Raw genomic sequence first — 19,197 nt, forward strand, 5'->3', positions numbered from 1 at the left:
AAAACCACAGCTCGCCCCTATACACGAAGCCAAGCCAGAGCACAACTAAATGCAGCACAGCCATCTTCTCAGAAAAACTCTTCACAAGCTCAAGAGGTCAAGACACGAAAGCTTTAGCAACTAATCTACACTTAATGACCCACCCAGTGGTATTCAGAATATCACTCATGAAATCACCCAAGATATCCCTCAAGTAATTAAGGAACAAAAGAAGAAAAGGCACACTAATCTAGGAACTTCCTCTCTGCCCAGAACGTTGGAGGCTATACACCACACCCCTCAACAGTATTTATAGGAACTCAAACACCAGATTCTGCTCTGTTCCAGTAACAAGAAGCCGAAAGCACCAGCCTGAAGATGACGAGTGAGACCTCGTCGAAACGTCGCACAGACACCCCGACTCTTACACGGGAAGACACCCGAAGACACCAAAACCTGCATTCCTGTACCCGTGAAAATCTACGAAAGCATATATATATATTTGCTTTCGTAGATTTTCACGGGTACAGGAATGCAGGTTTTGGTGTCTTCGGGTGTCTTCCCGTGTAAGAGTCGGGGTGTCTGTGCGACGTTTCGACGAGGTCTCACTCGTCATCTTCAGGCTGGTGCTTTCGGCTTCTTGTTACCAGCCAAGCCGCGCTCTCCTTCCTGCCTCGGCCAATAAATGTGAGATGGGCGCACAAACCCCAGAGTCTGGCAAGACTGGCCCGTTTGGGCAGGGGTACCTTTACCTTTACCTTTATATATATATATATATATATATATATATATATATATCAACTGACTTCTGATTCTCCCACCTTGGTATTATCGTTTGAAGCAGGTCTGCAACAATCTACCAGTGCAGGGTTTCACATAGTAGCAAATATCTGAAAAGATGACCCAAACAAAATGTTCTAAATTTAAAGGTTCTATAGCCTTTCACGGCGTGGCATATTCTTGCATTCCTTTTGCATCCGGTTCTAGCATAATCAGATACAGCATTATTTCTCAGCAATTATAATATTGCAGACCCACTTGCAGTGACGCCCCACTCCTACCCCAGGGAACAGAGGCCTAGACAATGATAGGTGGGACACACTGCACAAGACAGCGCTCTGGGATTTAAAATTGGCCACACCTTTTATTGACTGCAGTTGTAGGCAAGCTTTGTCTCAGGCACTGGGTTCAGCCTGGGATTAGGAGGCCTCCTCAAGACGCAGTTCCATGTAGTCCCCTGAGGCTACAGAAGAAGAAGAAGAAGAAGAAGAGTTTGGATTTGATATCCCGCCTTTCACTCCCTTTAAGGAGTCTCAAAGCGGCTAACATTCTCCTTTCCCTTCCTCCCCCACAACAAACACTCTGTGACGTGAGTGGGGCTGAGAGACTTCAGAGAAGTGTGACTGGCCCAAGGTCACCCAGCAGCTGCAGGTGGAGGAGCGGAGGCACGAACCCGGTTCACCAGATTACGAGACTACCGCTCTTAACCACTACACCACACTGGCTCTCCCATCTGCCCCCTCCCCCGCTTGGCTTCTGGACAGAGACTCCCCACGAGAGCCCTCTAACAGGGTACCCTGCAAACGCACCTGCTCAGGATAGGGGCAATGCACCAGTTTACAGTGGTGCCCCGCAAGACGAATGCCTCGCAAGACGGAAAACCCACTAGACGAAAGGTGCATGACGCATAATTGGGGCTTTTTTTCAGCCAGAACTTGCTGGAACTCAGTTCCTGCACCTCTTAGGTGGGTGCCATTGCCATTCTAAGAGAACAAGGGAGGTGTTCAGGGTGAGGCATTTTTTTAAGTGAGCTCAATAACGCCCCCTAATGGAAACAGTGGAGTGCTTGTGCTTTGAACCCTGGTTAATTGTCCAGAGAGGAGGGGGATATAAGCAATCCATTGATAACCAGTTAATGTCTTAATTTGACCCTTCTGCTTAATATGAACTTGAAGGTGAGCCAATAGTTAATTGTATTGATTTAGGAATTAGATTTGTTTCTGTGGTATTGTGGCCTAGGGAAACAGAGATCCCGGACATTTGTTCTCATTCTCCCCATTGTTTGCTGCTTCCTCTTCACGCCCTTCTGAAATAATTAGTCAGAAAACAATATCCCTCCCAATGTGGAACACGCGTCAACCTTGCTGGGGGCAAAGAGGAAATTCATGTGGAGGAGGACATCTCTGACGTTTTCTGTGGCTAGTGAGATTCATCCTGCCTCAGCCTGCGTGGCAATAAAATGTCATGAACCATATGCCATATGATGTTTTGAATATGCATTCCAAAAGGCAAGCCTATTGCTATTGATTACATATACAGGACGCTGCATGCTTTTCAGTCTGAAGGCCCCGATAAACTGAAAGCATTCCAGCATCACAGTATGAACCCTTCCTGACGTCCAAGAAGTCCTGCATTTTATTGTCATGGTTGTAAAATTGCAAGCCGCAACCCAGCTCCAGGAACACGGCATTTCACCGCCTTGTATGTCTTATACGCGGTGGGAGGAGAAGACGGCCTTTTGCCTACTTGATTTTTAAAAGATCCTCAGTGTTTTACTGCAGGAGAGGAAGGGAGTGGAAGAACGCATCCTCCCAAGAAGAAGAAAATGATGGGGTTTTGCCGCAGGAGGGAGGACTCGTATTGTTGGTGCTTGGCACTTCGCTATGATTTTGCAGGTCTATCTGAACACTTTTTCAGGACAGCAAGGGAGCACCCAGTGGCCAGGAGAGTAATCAAGTGAAATAAAAATAATATATATATTTTTTAATGCTGAAAGGCCACAAAATGACAGACATGGATTGGAGACGTATCTCTCATCCCCAGTTCTGTCTTTAAACTTAAAATCATGGAATCATAGACTCAAAGAGTTGGGAGGGACCCAAGGGTCATCTAGTCCAACCCCTGAAATGCAGGGATCTCAACTAAAACATCCAAGACAGATGGCTATCCGACCTCTGTTTAAAAGCTCCAAAGTCTAATACCTTCTATGGGAGTTTGTTCCAGCTCTTACTGACAGAAAGTTTTTCCTGTTGTTTAGTTGGAATTTCCTTTCTTGTTACAGTGGTACCCCGGGTTACATACGCTTCAGGTTACAGACTCCGCTAATCCAGAAATAATGCTTCAGGTTAAGAACTTTGCTTCAGGATGAGAACAGAAATTGTGCTCTGGCGGCACGGTGGCAGCAAGAGCTAAAGTGGTGCTTCAGGTTAAGAGCAGTTTCAGGTTAAAAACGGACCTCCGGAATGAATTAAGTACTTAACCCGAGGTACCACTGTACTTGAAGCCATTGGTTCAGGTCCTTTCTGCTGCTCCAGAGAAGCGGACACGGAGCAATGGATCCAAACTACAAGAAAGAAGATTCCACCTAAACATTAGGAAGAACTTCCTGAGAGTAAGAGCTGTTCGACAGTGGAATTTGCTGCCAAGGAGTGTGGTGGAGTCTCCTACTTTGGAGGTCTTTAAGCAGAGGCTTGACAACCATATGTCAGGAGTGCTCTGATGGTGTTTCCTGCTTGGCAGGGGGTTGGACTCGATGGCCCTTGTGGTCTCTTCCAACTCTATCATTCTATGATTCTACTCTCCAGAGCAGGAGGAAACAAGCTGGCTTGAGATATCTGAAGGTGGCTCTCATATCTCCTCTGAGTCTCCTCTTTTCCAGGCTAAACATACCCAGCTCCTTCAACCATTCCTAATCAAGCTTGGTTTCCAGACCCTTGATCATCTTGGTAGCCCTCCTCTGCTCATGTTCCAGCTTGTCAACATCCTTCTTAAATTGTGGTGCCCACAACTGGACACAGGACTCCAGGTGCGGTCTGACCAAGGCAGAATAGAGTGGTACTATTACTTACCTTGATCTGGACACATACTTCTGTTGATGCAGCTGAGAATAGCATTAGCCATTTTTGCTGCTGCATCACACTGTTGATTTGTGCTAAGCTTGTTGTCCCCTAGATCCTTTTCACGTGTACTACTGGTAAGCCAGGTGTCCCCCGTCTTATATTTGTACAGCTGCAGTACTTTACACTTGTCCCTATTGGAGTTTACTTTGTTAGCTTGTGCCCGGTTCTCCAATCTGTTAAGGTAATTTTGAATCCCAATTCTGTCTTCTGCAGCATGAGCTACCCCTACCAGTTTGGTGTCATCTAAAAATTTGATGAGGATCCCCTCAATTGCTTCATTTATAAAGATGTTGAACAACAACGGGCCCAGGACAAAACCCTGCAGCACCCCACTTATCACTTTTTCCCCAGTATGATGAGAAACCATTAATGAATACGCTTTGGGTTCAGTCAGTCAAACCCGCCTAACAGTTATGGTACCTCATCCAGCCCCCATTTCACCAGCTTCCTCACAAGAATATCATGGGGGACTTTGTCAAAATCTTACTGAAATCAAGATACACTATGTTCACACCATTCCCCTGATCCACCAAGCTTGTAACTCCATCAAAAAAAAAAAATGAGATTTGTCTGGCATCACTTATTTTTGAGGAACCCATGCTGGGTCTTAGTAACCACAGCATCATTTTATAAGTGCTCGCAGGTAGACTGTTACATGCCACCCCACCTTTCTTTCTTCTTGAAACTGTCTGCATTTGGGCCTTCAACATTTCACCTTTAAGGACCTTACTTTTTTTTTTACACAGCGTTTGAGTTCCACCAGATAACAGGGAAGTTGAAGCCTGCTGTGAGTACTATATCTCTCTTTTTTGAATGTTTGGTAATCTGCTCTAGGAAGGCATCATCCAAGTCTTCAGTCTGGCTTGGAGGTCTATAGCAGACACTCACAGTAAGGTCACTGTTGTTTCTCTCTCCAGCAGTTTTTACCCATATACTGCTTTCAATGCTCCAGGTCATGGATTCTTCACAAGTGTACATATCCTTTACATATAATACTCCTCCTGATCTCTTCCTGTTTAGTTTATTCCTTTTGAGCAAGTTATACCCCTTAATTCCTACATTCCAGTCATGATTCTTATCCCACCAGATTTCAGTAACGCCTACCAGGTCATATTTGCCACCCTGTATTAAAAGCTCCAATTTGTCTTTCTTGTTTCCCATGCTCAGTGCATTTGTGTAGAGACAACTGAAACCATTAATCTGCTCCTTGTAGTTACTATTGTCAATAAGCATATGAATGGGATATAATAAAGTCCTTCACCAAAGATTCCTGAGTAAGATTACGAGATAAAACAAATTGCGTGCCCAGGCAGAGATTCGCCCCCACACCCGACCCCAGACGACACCCGGGGGGAATAATGACTTGTGACAATGTGTTACGGGATTAAAATTGGCCACAACTTTATTAAACTTTCAGATGTAGGAAAACCTTGGCTTAGGCATTGGGTGTTTACCCCTCCCAGTCCCCAGCTGGGGATCTGGGACACATCAGGGTTAACTACTCTGTCTGGGCATTGGGCTGGCTCTGGAAGATGTATGTCTGAGCAGAGAGCACACACACCCCCATTTCACCGCAACACAGGGGAGTATACTGACAACCTTTTAGTGTATGGCCAGTGACTCCCCTCAACATAGCCCCTTTAACAGGCAACCCTGGGATCGCCACTACAGGGGGGGGGCGTGTGTCACCGCTTCACGCCCCCCCCCCCCATTTAGGGAAGATAGACCAAAGGATTCTGCCCAAGGCTTGAAACTGCCAAAGTTGTGACGTTTTGCTACAGGGAAGGCGAAACCTGCCAATGCAGGGAAATTCCTTCCTGGTCCCATCGTAAGACCATAGCAGCGCCTGCATTCCTGTAAACAAGAAGTTAACCTGCAATAAAAGGCCTAAAGGAAAGGAGGGTAGGGCGGGCGAAGCTCTGGAGCCGACAGAGAACTCCCATGTAGGCTCCACCCCCTTTTAAGACCCTACCCTTTTAAGACCCCCTTTTAAGACCCGCTCCCCTGGCTACGCCTCCCCAGTCACAATTGGTTCTTTGAACTGAGGTTTGACGGGAACCTCAAGGTTTGCAACTTGGGGACGCCGTCCAGGAGTGCTCGGCCGGGAGTCACATAGCATCGGGGGTGCTGCTCGCGAAGGGCGCCCTCCATATGATGTGGAGAGCGGTCATTGTATTCTTATCGATCAATAAACAGGAATCAGAGAGTAGAAGTAATTGGGCAGTTCTCACAATGGAGTGCTGGAAGTAGACCCCCAAAGGATCAGTATTGAGACCTGTACTTTTAAACTTGCTTATAAATGATCTGCAGTTAACAGTGGGTATGGGGGGGGGGCAATTGTACATCCCATGGGCATGTGGTCCACCACTGTGTGAACAGGCTGCTGGACCAGCTAGGCCTTTGGTCTGATTTGGTGGGACACTTAAGTTTATATGTACTCTAACCAGAGAGAGCTCCATTCACATGCAAAAATTTATTGTGGGAAAGCTTTCTCAGAGACAGTTGTGGTCCGTTTTTGAAATGTATCAACAGGGTCTGTTCAGTAATTCAGAGCCTAATGCCACTATGTGCTTTCCAGTGGTTTTCTAATGAACTGTGTCCTGAAGTAAATATTTTAATGACCCTCCAACATTACCTTATTCTCTTCCTGAATTTCACAGTGGTTTTAATTTAAAGAGCACTTGTTTTGATCCTCTAATCCGGCTGGCCTGCTATTGAGGGAGGAGAGTACAATGATTTTGCCATCTTATATAATTATTTAGTTGATTACTTGGAGCTTGGTTTAGCCAAATGCCTTTCAATGAAGGACAACACAGATTCTGAGCTGGCAAGTACTGCAGTTTATCCTTTCAGGCTCCTGACTGTGTACAATTGATAACCCCGCATTGTTTCCAAGCAAAGAGTGGCAATGGAAAATCTCTATTGATTGCACAGTTGTTGTTTCTCTAGCATATGTGTTCTCACATCAGCAATTACTTTTAATATTTCATAGTATACTCAGTAGCAAGCCTGTTAACAAAATTAGCACTTAATCATTTAGAAAGAAACATAATTCAGTTTTCATATTGAAATTCAGGAATGTCACATTGAATACAATGACCTCGTTTCAATTAATCTGCCAGACTGAGAAGACCTTTGCCTCTCTTATTAACCTCTGTCCTGTTATCATATTTTGATTTTCTTTTTCACCATGGGAGTTTGGGCACCTTTTCCTATTGGAAAAGGAAAAGTATGTTGTATTGCATGTTTCCCTATTTGCTCTTGCAGCCAGGACATTAAGGGTCAAACTCTGATTTTTAGAAAATATTTGTTATGGCTCCTAGTTGAACAAATAAAATCATCACTGCACTACTTAACCATTATCGATAGAACTAGTGGGAAGAGCATTGTGGCTGAGCGTAGGCAGGGAGAACAGACCTGCAGAAAGGGGGATGTAGAAAGGGGGATGTATGGGACACAGTGAGAAGTGAACAGTCTCAGTTCAAGGATTTCTGCTCGTGCAGGTGAACAATCTCTCTCTCTCCTTGCCCTGAGACCCCTGGAATTTCTTCTAGGAGGCCCCTTAACCCTCTCGAGCAGATCTGGAGATGGCACAAATCCTCGCAGTGATGGGTTATGTTAGCTGATTACCATCCTAGGTTTCAAGCCTGAACAAGATAAAAACCCGTTCTTGTTTCCAACCTTGCAAAATGTTTTGATGTATCCTTTTGTTGCCTCAATAAGGAATGGCATTTATCTAACAATTCCATTCTTTACTACTCTGCCACAAAACAAAAGGATGCAACATACTGTGTACACACACACACACACACACACACACACACACACGTACACACGTACACACACACACATACAGTATATATACGGTATGGTTGGGACCAAGACGCTTGTGCTTGAAGAAAATCAGGGCAGGAACAGACCATTATTACACAATTATAGTATTGGATTCTGCCATTTTGTTACATTTGCCCTAAAAAATTGAGTTGATTGCTGTTTCCACATTAGAGCGCATCTGAATCAGTTCTGGGAGCTCCTGGAATGCCACACCATCAATGGCCCTGATTAGGGGAGTGCCACAATGTCCTTTGGTGTTCCTGGACATTCCTTGAGTTTCTGGCTGATGCTTTGCATCACTCGAATAGACTTATTTTCATGAAATGAGAAAAAGAAACTGAGAAACCTTCTGTCCACCTGTAACACGTATCAGAATCATTTGGTTTGGGATCCTGTTTGCACTTGGCTGATTCTACATTGCAGAAATGGCTTGAAACAATACTCCACCCATTCTGGTTATGTCTGAACTCAGAAGAACGTGTGAGGCCCAGCGCTTCACATAGTCACGGATCACATGTTTCCAGGATGGCCCCAAAGTACGTTCCTGCCACTTGGATCTCTCAGGTTCCACTCGTCGATATTATTGTAGTGGGGTGGCATCACCAAGGAGAGGCAATCTTGCTCATGTTGAAACCCAAGAATTAGCTGCAATGGCCAATGGCCCCGATCCCTCACTTGAGTGGGCTGGCTGCTCTCTGCTATCCAGCCTCAAAGTGGGTTAAATAGCTGTATGCAAAGCTGCAGCTTCTGCTCATGAAGCGTAATGAGTCCAGGAATCAATTCAGATGAAAAGGTAGCTGACATTGACAAGCAAACAAACAAACAAAAAATGGTCACTGTGAACAGGGCAGATATGTACATTGGCACAAAGTAAATAAAGAAATCCTTTTTATGCAGTGGGGATGACAGCAACCTACAGAGTGGATGGTCTTTAGCATCGGTTTTCTCGGTGAAAAGCAGCTTGTCATCTAACATGCTACACTTGCAATCAGAAACACAGTAAAGTGGGGGCACATTACTATTTATATTATAGAATAGTAATAGTAGAATTATATCATACCTTCTGAATTAAGAATTTCCAACACATTGAAACAATACAAAAACTGGGCAGTAACAGGACTCTCAGAGCAGGATACAATTTTAAAAGAAACACAATAAAATCATTAAAAATGCAGCAGAACCCACAAAAATCTAGCAAAGCTGTACAGTGCCAAGATAAGTAACAATAATAACTGTTTTTCCTGGTTTAGAAAATACATCAAGCTTACCTATCAACAGTGTGACCAGAAATAATATACTCAGTTCATTGGTTTCAATGCCTTGAAATCCTTTGGGAAGCATCCAAAAAGAAACTTCTAGAAATTGTAACTTAGAAATTATACTTAGAATGGTGTCAGTTTTCAATCTGCATATATCATCTTTACATTAGCAAGATAGATTTGCCGGAGTGGAAACAGTTAAATAACTAGGTCACTACACTAAGCTATATTGAGTGGTACACAACACCACTAGACAAGCCATGTGATTTAACGAGAATTACACTGATGTTGCACTATTGGGATGAATGTCCATATATTCATCAAAATTGTTTGTTCTCTATCTGTTACTTAAAATTAAACAAAAACAGGACTCCAAATGGTGAAGGAGTAATATTTGGCTAATTGCTGGATCCATCTCCCCAGTCACAGGGAACTCCTGTCTGTGAAGCCTTGCGGCCTGAGGGCAATGGATTGGCTCACTGGCTTCTTTTTATTTGAAAAAAATTGTCATCAGAATTACGCAAACATCACTGTTGGTTGCATCCCATTTCAAGGAAACCAAAGGATTTGGGAGAAAATAGGTCACATGCACTTCATCCCATGTCACATGATTTCCATCCAGAGGCCAATGAGGGTTTAGACCTCTATGCATTTGAACAAGATAACACTGTAATTTTACCCATTCGCATTTTTCATCTTTTCTCAACGTGGAAAGAGTGACCATCTGTTTGAAACCCACAGCAAACTAAATCATTTCCAAAGCTGCTTTTTTAGAGGTAAGGAGATTTAAAATATTGTTTTGGTGGTGTGCAACAGCCGTTCCAAAGACCCTCCAACCCATCTCCTACCCCAGTGTGTGTTAGTGAGACGCATGAAGACAATGATAGATAGCAAGTGAGGCGAAGGAGCCCTAAAGTATATCAGATCTGTATTCAAGGGGTTGCGATCCTCTGCACGCAGACCTGGGAGGAAGCCCCACTGAACACAGGGGGACTTAATTCTGAGTAAATCTGCATAGGATTCCTTTGCATGTGACGTCTCAGGAATGGTCTTGACAGGGAATCTAAAAGGAGCAGAATGGATGGAATGTTTTCTGTTTGAAAGAAAACCAAGGGAAAACCAATGGATTGGGGTGTCTTTTAAGAGAATCTCCAGACATTGTTTTTACTCAAATGTGTTTGTTTACTACTATAGGCAGAATTGCATCAAATACCTTGATATAATAGTGATCATCCAATAATACAGTATGATGATTAAACTTAAATATGACAGAACCTACTTTCTCAGTGTGTCATTATGCTCTAGAATGCTCTAGAATACTCACAATTTTGGTAAAAATAAGACATAGCAAAGAAAACAATACATTTTACAGTTTAGATGGAATCCTATATTTCTTTTAATATTTTATCTAATATACATGTAACATTATATGAGCTAATCTCCTATTCCTTCTCTTAAAGTTAAAATTTTTGGAGGGGAAATATAAATTAATATCAGTTTTAGTTTAGTCCATAAGAGCAGTGTAATGTAAAATAAAACTGCATTAGGGTTTTGATTCCAATTTGATATCTAACATTTCTTTTAATATATCATAAAGCTACATTAAATAAAATATAAATGTGAAATGTGAGTTATACAGATCCCAATGTTAAATAACTTCACAGATATGATATTAAATTTCACAGATCCATTGCATGTAATATTTCCATTCTTGAATTAATTAATGTGCTATAACTATCCTAAAATGAATCATATACCGCAAAACAGAAAGCATTTCAATATTCATAAATAATAATACTATCAGAAGAATGTCACACAAATAATATCGATCTTCATTGTCATACAGGTAAAAAATGTAGTAGAATTTCCATGACATTTCTAATACGAACCTATCGTTTTAGATTACAGTGAAATAAATATTTGAAGTACAGCTCCCCAAATTTCACATCAAATGGTAAACGGTACAGGAAATCTAAAAACATGCAGTGCAATTCTAAGCACGTTTACTCAGAAGTAAGTCTCGCTGAGCTCACGGGTGCTTTCTCCTTAGTAAGTGAGCTTCATATTACTGCCTTAAGATGTTTACAAGCATAAAAATTTAAAGAATTTTATTCTGAATTGTAAATTGTGCTGAACATTGCCCATTTTTGAAAAATTAAGAGATGGTATACTTATGCTGCAGTCCTTCCCACCCCAATGAAACCAGAAACATACACTGTAATCCTGAGCGTATTAACTCAGAAGTGTGTCCTATTGAGCTCAATGGCACTTATTCCTAATAAGTGTGCTTAGGATTTAAAACCCAAGAACAAAATGAATATTTGGCAAGTCTTTTAATTAGAAAAAGCTGTGTGTGTGTGTCCAAAAGTGTGTAAGCACTACTGCAGAGGTGAAACCGCATGTTTTCTGAATTACTGGGATGGAAAATGGCTTCCTTATTATTTCTTAACGGAAACCCAGATATGACATATGTTCAAGAATCAGTCAGTGCAGCCTTGAATAGAGTTAGTGCTAATTATTTCTGTAAAACAAGTTTTGATCATTTGCTTTTGTCAGGTATTATAAACACAGTGTTCTGTCCAAGCCGAGGAAAAGAAATAAGGAATGTAAGCATATTGTGTGTGTATATATATATATGTGTGTGCATGAATACTTGGACACAAATAACAGTCCATTTATATTTAGATCATTTTAAAATACTGTTAAGTATACATGAGTCTAATTTGACAAACAAGAGACATAAGTGTCATTTCTGGTTTCTGAAGAGGGCATATGGAGGATGACATCCAGAAATATAGAGAAGCCCACTCTTGAATATGCAAGGTTAAAAGAAACCAAAAAACCCGAGTTACTGCATTTATTTTCATTTTGTACTTCCGCAATGATAGCAGTTCTGTGCGCATGGGACACATGATGTCTCCCCCACCTCTCTGTGACACACCAGTTCTCTTTCAGCAAGGAAAGTTGTGACTTTGCATGTGTCATGCATTTCTAGGGCGTAGAATGACTTAAGTGTATGTAAAAATAATCACAGTTTGTAGAGAGCTAGTAAGTTGCTCAGAAATATAGGTAAGAATCCTGAAAAGAATAATGCAGTGGCCTGAAAGTGGATGTCCTCACAAGTGGCAATTTCAGGAGGAAATTGCCCCTCTGCACTGAGCACAGTCGACTCCGTCTGCTGAGCAGTCCAAACACAGCACGAATGCCACTGCCTTGCTCTAGTCTCTGCAACAGCCTTGCAAGACAAACGAGATCATTCAGTGTGGATTTTACCTTTTTAGCAAAAATCTGCGTTACCCAGGAACAAAGACCACAATCCCACACAGAATTAAACTCACTTACATCAATAGGCATTAAAGAGACTTAACTGTGCTTTGGATTGCTCCCATATAAAAAGATTCTTTTTTAAAAAAACAAAACAAAACCCTTATCTTGATTTTAATTCAGGCTGAGATTTAGGTGAAGTGAAAACAGATCTGGACTGACAGTTTTAGAGCTTGCTGTCAAGGTCAGAATGGAGTGTGCTCAGTTTATGAGGCTTCAGATACGGAAGAGGAGAAAAAGATTTCTGAGATCCATAATCTCGACTGGCAAACATTAGCAATAAAATCATTTCATGAACAAACACAACACGAATTATTTATATATCTTTTAAGTTCAACATCGTTTCCTTAAACAGCAATTCTTATCTGGTGCATCACTCCTGGATGTCTGAGTTCAATGAAGATTGCTCCCAAGTAAAGGGCGATAGTATTGCAGCCCCCTCTCACTTGGATTTTGTTATTTAGTATCTTCCAGCCGTTATGATCCCTTTTGTGATAATCTTTTGCTCGGGGTGAAATCCTAACCCCAGCCAGTCCCCAATGCGGCTTAATGGAGCACTGCGTCCATAGCCCCACGACACAAACCAATTGGGGCAGAAAGTTGGGAGGGTAGCAGTGACCGCACTGGGCTGCCTTAGCCCCTTCCTCAAAAGTCCCCTCCGTTTCAGGAACTTCTGCTGGCTGCTACTAGTGGCTGCTACCAGCTGGTGGCGCTTCTCTTTGCTCACTTGTGGAAGCTGGTAGGGTCAGCGGGAGGCCTCAACCCAAGCCAATCACTCCAGGCCAACACCAAGAGTGTTTGGATGGTGCACCTAGTTATCAGTATTACCTCAATGCATTCCAGGCCTAGGTCCCTATTCAGTCTTGAAGCTAACTGGATGCCTCTGGGTGGGCCTAACCCTAGAATCTGAATGGTGGACCATCTACATACTGATGATACTGAACTCATCCTTTCTTGATGAGTTCAACTGCTCCCCAAGCAGTTTGCTCTGGATGTTTAAAAGTGTGTGTGTGTTTCAGTTTGTCTTTGGTTTTTGAGTTTTTCTGCTCGGCTTTAAATCTTTTCATTTAATCTGCTGCTGTTTCAAATTGTATATGGATCCACCCAGTGTTCCAGCCATCGCTCCTTCTTTGTTCTATCACCTTCAACTCTACAGAAAACAAAGGGGTTGACTGACTCTTCCTCATGTCAGCCATGCCAATCATCTATCAATTCCTCCGGTCAACCAAATTTCAATCCCTATCCTGGCAACTATACTCCTCAGACAGGGCACTGCTGAGAGTAGTGCATGCCCCAGAGGTGTGTTTAACATGTAGTAGAAACCAGGTTTTTATTGTTCCAGCTCCAGTCCTCTGGAATAGGTTACCAGCTGAAATTAGACTCGTGCCTAGACATGTTTCGGCATTCTTAAAGGACTAGAACTCAGGAAAACCCAAGGATGCTGGACTTATATTTTCCCATTCTGGCTCATCCAGTTCCTACCACTGTGCCTTTCTCACCCCACCATTGACGACCCTGGAGTCCAGGTTCCACCTCCAGTTAATGGATTTCAGGTAGCAGGTGCTGGGTATTTTGGAGAGCTGCTGCCAGCCAAATTAGACACCACTGGGCTATGTGGACAAATAATCTGACTTCATACGTCCGAGCGTGATGTCCCCCACTACTAGCACTTAAATAATCTGTTTATATTATTAGAATGAAAAGCTAAAGTGTGGTCACACTACTTCAATACCGTATTTGACGCGCCTAGTTTTTGGAAGAGGAAAACAAGAAAAAAAATATTCTGACTCGCAGAAGCCAGAACAGCAAGAGGGATCGCTGCGCAGTGAAAGCAGCAATCCCTCTTGCTGTTCTCAGTGGCGTAGCGTGGGTTGTCAGCACCCGGGGCAAGGCAAGTAATTTGCGCCCCCTAACCCGTGGATTTGCGCCCCCTAACCCGTGGATTTGCGCCCCCTAACCCTAACCCCCAGATGTTGCGCCCGGTGCGGCCGGCCCCCCCTGCACCCCCCACGCTACGCCACTGGCTGTTCTGGCTTCTGGGATAGCTGCGCAGCCTGCATTCGCTCCATAAGACGCACACACATTTCCCTTTACTTTTTAGGAGGGAAAAAGTGAGTCTTATAAAGCAAAAAATACGGTAAGCTCTTTTAAGTGTCTCAACAGTGCTTTCCAAAGGATAAGGCTTTTCTGACTGGATAAGGTTTATTTACATTTAAATGATATGCAGGGGGGGCGTAACCAGAGATTGCATTAGATAAAACCCGTCTACTGATGAAAGGTTTCTTCTGTTTGTGGAAGGAGCTCAGATCCCGCTCGCACGCAAGGGAGAGGGGAAGGCACTGGAGGAGGAAAGAGGAATCTGTGAAAATCATGCCCACCCCCTTCCACCTGTGGAGGTGTTTCATGACCTGCTAATTTAAACATCTTTTAAACTGCTGACATAAAAAAGTTAAATAGACTTTCATTTTATTATCCATGCCGAAAGCTCACTCTAACTTTGCACAAATATCCAGCTCACGGGGGGGGGGGGAATATTCTGTATATTCACCACCCCCTTTTGTATAAATAAATGCTTTGCATTCTGAAATGCAATCTTTATTACATTTACATAGAACTTGCATTCAAATACTGTACATTTTTAAAAGATTAAAAACAAACAAGGCATGAAATGGGGCCATTAAGATTGCTTTGCTCTTGGACTGAGAGGATTTGAGGGACACGGCTAGATCAAGAGATTGAAAACGAAGGCCGATTATTTGGAAGATATTGCCTGTGGGATTAAAACAAGAGCGATGAATGGATTCAGGCTGAGTGAACAGAGGGAGAATCCCAGATGTGGAGGTCATTGGCTCTTCTGTTCCGTTAATACGAAAGCAGTGGCATCGTGTCACATATAAGGAGAATGGCTTTAGGTACCGTTTCAGCAGATGAAGACCTAGGAGGTGATAAGCAGCGCAGAATGGTTATTCCCACAGCACTTATAAATGGCAGAGAAGGTCCATGATATATATTTAACTCTTATGTCTTAAGATATACAGCGGTACCCCGGGTTAAGAACTTAATTCATTCTGGAGGTCTGCTCTTAACCTGAAACTGTTCTTAACCTGAAGCACCACTTTAGCTAATGGGGCCTCCTGCTGCTGCTGCGCCATCGCTGCACGATTTCTGTTCTCATCCTGAAGCAAAGTTCTTAACCCGAGGTAATATTTCTGGGTTAGCGGAGTCTGTAACCTGAAGTGTATGTAACCCCAGTGGCGTAGCGTGGGGGGTGCAGGGGGGGGCCGGCCGCACCGGGCGCAACATCTGGGTTAGGGGGCGCAAATCCATGGATTAGGGGGCACAAATCCACGGGTTAGGGGGCGCAAATTACTTGCCTTGCCCCGGGTGCTGACAACCCACGCTACGCCACTGTGTAACCCGAGGTACCACTGTACATGGATAATTGCAGAACATTTAACAATTCCGCAGGAGACACCTTGTACTGTACAGCATGGGAAACCTGAGTCTCTTGAGCTTGTATGTGACTTCCTACACCCATGCAAACACCTTCCCTTCCTTCTTCCTGCTCTTTCAAGGAAGAACATAAAGGATGAGCACAGCTAGCAAACTAAGCAACTATGAGACCAGCAGTGCAGCAGGTCTTATTGAGTGGGGAGAGCCTCATGGAGAGAACAATGTCTGTCCGCATCAGTGGTTCTAAAAACAGATGTAACTTTAGATTCTCATTCAAATCTGGGCAGATAATGATGACTTAGGTTGGGAATTATTATCAGCATGGACTAGCCTACTTTCAGGCATGCAGTTATATGCTTGGGCTTGGATTTGAAACTCCCTTCTGTGTGCAGAAGGTACCTTGCTTTCAGAGGAGGGCTTGTTTTGTGTCTTGCATTGCTTGAGAAAAGTAAAATAAAAAACAAAGACAATTTCCTATTTGTTCAACACTTCCTACAAGCAGCTGAATTTCTCTGTAGCACTGCACCAACTCTTCTGCTAGAGTTGAGGAAGGGTTTGCAGAACACCATCACTTGTGGTGGGGTTTTCCTTGTGATCATTCATCCCCTGAGGTGCAATATGTGAAAACCGCAGGCAGGAAGAGCACCAAGTTGTCTGCAATACAGAGACAGGAAGGTATGTTTTGGTTCTAAATTTAGGATTGAATATCCTGGCTTTTTCTCGTTGCTTTTGCCTTCTGCTGTCTACTTATTCACTCCCTCTTCTGGGTTTCTGTATATGGCACCCAGCACAATAGGCTCATGGTTTCAACTGAGACAGAAATGGTAGGAATAGTAATGGCAAAAACGTCTGTTGTAACAATTCTGTTTACAAGGTTTCTGTTGCAAAAACCCAGAAAAATACAATAACTTAAAGAACATATGATTTACTGCATACTTTATTCATATTTTATCATTCACACACAGTTTCCAGTGGGAGGAGGGCCAAACTGGACAGTAACAATACTTGTGAGATGCAGGAACAATGAAGCTAAACTAAAAAACAGAAATGGAGGTGATGACTGAAAGTAGAAACCCAGCGGCAGGGAAAGACAGCTCAAATCATATTAGCTTTAAGGTAGCCACTTACAAATACATCACCCAAAAAGAAGACTTACATTTGCCTAAAATGTGCACCTGCTGATTTATATGTACAGTGGTACCTCTGGTTATGAACTTAATTTGTTCCAGAGGTCCGTTCTTAACCTGCAACTGTTCTTAACCTGAGGTACCATTTTAGCTAACGGGGCCTCCCACTGCCGCCACGCCACCGCCATGCGATTTCTGTTCTCATCCTGGGACAAAGTTCTTAACCTGAGGTACTACTTCCGGGTTCGCGGAGTCTGTAACCCAAAGTGTTTGTAACCCAAAGTACCACTGTATAGTATAAATCTGGATATACCGTATTTTTCGCTCTATAACACGCACCAGACCATAACACGCACATAGTTTTTAGAGGAGGAAAACAAGAAAAAAAAATATTCTAAATGAAACAGTGGGTGTATGATTTTTGTGGTTCATGCTGTGGCCACAGACATGTGATCTGACAGTGAGTTTGGAGTAGCCCAATGCGAAAATCCTGAGGATCCATGTGGATCCATGCTTTGTAACCACGTTTTTGCCATGGACATGCTATGTGATCTGATGGTGAATTTGGGGTGACCCAGTGCAAAAATCCTGAGGATCCATGTGGATCCATGCTTTGTAACCACGTTTTAAGTGGGAAGGGAAGGAAAAGCACTCAAGGGACAAGGAGCACGCATGGGGTGTGTGGAGAAGGATGCTGCTAATAATGCTATTTAGCGAGCTGAGTGGGGAGGAGAGAGGGACAGAGAGCCTGCTTGCTTTAAAGGAGCCAACCGGACTCGTGTAAGCGGCTCCTCTCCTCTCCCGCTTTGCTCCTTTAAAGCAAGCAGGCTCTCTGTCCCTCTCTCCTACCCACTCAGTGGCTCTTCTCCCACTTTGCTGTTTCAAAGTGAGCCACGGAGGAGGTAAGGAAGGGGAACCATGGATCCTCTGCTCATGACTGCAGCAGATCCCCCCCGCCACCCGTAGGCACTCGCTCCATAACACGCACAGACAATTCCCCTTACTTTCTAGGAGGAAAAAAGTGAGTTTTATGGTGCAAAAAATACGGTAATTGTTATAATTTGGTCAGAAATGCAGTAAATATCATCTTAGTGGGGGAGATTGTGCAACTGACCATTTGACCTGTGCGCCTGCCCATGTGCTGTGTTGATGGGCTGATTCCAGGCCCCGATTCAGGGCCAGGCAGTCCATCGACAGGAGGGTGCCTCTCCAATAAAGGACTGTGCTCTGAGTCTCTTGCAGACCTTTGCCTTCAATGGACAGCTCTTCTCTGTAAAGTAGGACACATGGACATTGACTGCATCCAATCACTCTTTCCTAACTCAAAAGCATACCCCCCCACCTGCTTTCTCACTTGTGCAGAAAGATACATCTTCTGTCCGGGGGGGGGGACTGGGAGCAGTATCTTGAAGACAATTTTGAGACAAAAGGTGGTGGAGAAAAAGGTTAAACAACCTCTCACACTGAATCCGCCAAACAATATTTTTAAGTCAAGAAACTTAAAGGATGACGTATAGTTTTGACTGCAGATTCTGTTCACAGCCAATTTTAGATTAGACAAAGCCATTGAAGGCAATGGGGTCAAGAAGTGTCCCCAAGTCTGTTGAGCTGTGAATGTTGTTTGCCTTCCCTTGTTCAGGTGAACAAGTCTGCTGTCTTCTTCCTCTACCGGCACAATAGGAGGTCTGTGGTTTTCTTAGCCTCTGGACCCTACAAGTTGTTGAGGGCTGCTAGGAAGTATTTTGAAGTCTTTGTTCTTTTATATGAGCTCCCCATTTTTATATACAGTACCAACATTGCCATAGAAAACTTTGTTACATTGCAGTTTGGTATCTCACTTCAGGACAAAGCATCAAATTGAATGACTGGTTGGAGCAGTCTGCTACCGTTTCAATTGATGAGGGAAATATGTAGCCTGCCTTATATTGACCCCATTCTGGTGTGTGTGTGTGTGTGTGTGTGTCTGTCTGTCTGTCTGTCTGTCTTTGTAGCTACACCTGAAGAGTCTTGCCATGCTGTGAAGCTGTTAAAAACACCAGCACAATAGTTGGCAAAGCTAAAATATTGTTGTACATGAATGTGTTGTGTGAGTAAAAATGCAAATTTATGCTTGAATTGCATAGAGTTAATTTAGCTTCCTAGTGCATGGACGGTGAGCAGACACAGTTCAATGGAGGTTTCCTTTTCCACTGGACCTGACAATAATTGGTCAGATTAAAAGGCTGGGATTTTAGCTTCAGTGAGAAAGAGCAAAAGCACTAAACAGGCAGAGGCACCTGTGGTGGGAGAGTTTTCAGGCAGGCATGCTGCAGCCACGGCACA

The 19,197-nt window shown here is 43.3% G+C and overlaps 1 protein-coding gene across 22 annotated transcripts in view; it reads left to right on the plus strand.

Annotated features, from left to right (window-relative positions):
* Window positions 1-1,851: 1,851 nt before the first annotated feature.
* The window catches only part of PCBP3 (poly(rC) binding protein 3), a gene marked incomplete at both ends in the record, with an annotated part of 78,463 nt that continues 61,117 nt past the window's right edge, over window positions 1,852-19,197 (plus strand). For 21 of the 22 annotated variants that reach the window (XM_082206648.1, XM_082206669.1, XM_082206654.1 and 18 more), the window contains one exon: window positions 9,608-9,747. Of the gene's footprint in view, window positions 1,935-4,624; window positions 4,666-9,607; window positions 9,748-19,197 lie in introns of those variants that run through there. The other variant, XM_082206659.1, reaches the window with a different exon arrangement.

The sequence above is a fragment of the Podarcis vaucheri genome, assembly GCF_965113315.1.
Source record: "Podarcis vaucheri genome assembly, chromosome: 1".
In the NCBI taxonomy this organism is placed as follows: Eukaryota; Metazoa; Chordata; class Lepidosauria; order Squamata; family Lacertidae; genus Podarcis; species Podarcis vaucheri.